Below are 1,697 nucleotides of genomic sequence, written 5' to 3'. Positions count from 1 at the left end.
AGTACCCTCTGGATGCGACCATCTAACCAATTCCTAACCCACCAGACAGTCCACCCATCAAATCCATACCTCTCCAGTTTAGAGAGAAGGATGTTGTGGGGGACCGTGTCAAAGGCCTTACAGAGGTCCAGATAGACGACACCTGTAGCCCTTCCCGTGTCCACTGATGTAGTCACTCCATCATAGAAGGCCACTAGGTTAGTCAGGCAGGACTTGCCCTTGGTGAAGCCATGCTGGCTGTCTCGAATCACCTCCCTGTCCTCCATGTGCCTTGGCATAGCTTCCAGGAGGATCTGTTCCATGATCTTCCCAGGCACAGACGTGAGACTGACTAGTCTTCCTTTTTTCCCTTTTTCAAAATGGGGGTTATGTTTCCCCTTTTCCAGTCACTGGGAACTTCACCGGACTGCCACGACTTCTCAAATACGATGGATAGTGGCTTAGCAACTTCATCCACCAGTTCCTTCAGGACCCGCAGATGGATCTCATCGGGTCCCATGGACTTGTGCACCTTTGGGTGCCTTAGATGGTCTCAGACCTGGTGTTCTCCCACAGCGGGTGGCTCTTCATTCTCCCAGTCCCCGCCTTTGCCTTCTGTGGCTTGGGCGGTGAGGCTTGAGCACTTGCTGGTGAAGACCGAGGCAAAAAAGTCATTGAATACCTAAAATGCAGGACAACAGAGGAAAACAATGCCATGCACATGGGAAGGAGAGCACAACCAACTACCACTGCTCAGCACAGCCCTCCCAGCTCTGTTAGGAATTCATTGTTGATACTGGACAAGTACTGGTAACTCCAGTCCATTTCAGTAGGGACCAAGGAGTCTGCAGATAACTTTTTCTGTTTTTTTCTCTTCCTTTTTTCAGCAGAAGATGGTCATGGAGTAGGAATCCTTTTACTTTCGTGTAAAAGGCCATGTGATTTCATTATAAGGGGCAGCCTTCAAGACTGCTCTGGAAGGCAGTAAGAGCAAAAAGGACAGTGTAGGGCTTCAAAAGGGCTATTGATGAAACAACGCACTGAGGTTCCTTATGGCAGTGATTTGTTTAAGATAATTCAGGCAGTTTCTCAATAGCCAGAGGCTTACTTCCTAGGAAACAAGAGAGAGTTTCCTAACCTTGATTAGACTAGTGGCTAAAAAACTTGATGTTTAGACAGGCCGAGCTGCCTTCAGTGCCAGACTGCCCTGGCAAAAGATCAAGAATATCAATTTTCCTGACAAGCTGCCAGGGCCACCGGTTTCTGCCACCGCCGCATCCCTGCCATGGCCTCTATCCGCTGAGGCCTCAAGGAAAAAAAAAGCCTTTAAACAATAACTAACCTTTGGATGGGCAAGTGCTGTGGTCAACGGAGATTGTAAAAGCAGCTCTGTTCGTATTTCGCTTTGAAAACTCAGCTCCTGAGCATGGCAGGAGAAAAACGGGTGCGCAACTGCTGATGCCTGGCCCCGATGGCCCTTTGCTTGCACGCAGTCTGTCTTGCTGGTCTGGGGCTGGGTTTGCCCCTGGCCGGGGGAAAAAAGGGCTTGCTTGGCAGTACCTCACCTCGTCTCCCGAAGTGGCAACCAAAGGCCTGGCCCCTACGGCAACGAGCAAAGCTTCCTCACCCGGGGCCGTGGGGTGAGCGACGGGGCCGCTTTTGGAAGGGTCCCGCGCCGCAGCCCGGCCCTGCAGGTCCTGCCTCAGTCACTCCCCGGG

Source organism: Pygoscelis adeliae, unplaced genomic scaffold (genome assembly GCF_000699105.1).
Source record: "Pygoscelis adeliae isolate BGI_AS28 unplaced genomic scaffold, ASM69910v1 Scaffold21, whole genome shotgun sequence".
NCBI classification, from domain to species: Eukaryota; Metazoa; Chordata; class Aves; order Sphenisciformes; family Spheniscidae; genus Pygoscelis; species Pygoscelis adeliae.
The sequence above is the reverse complement of the archived record's forward strand: the minus strand, read 5'-3'. Positions refer to the sequence as shown.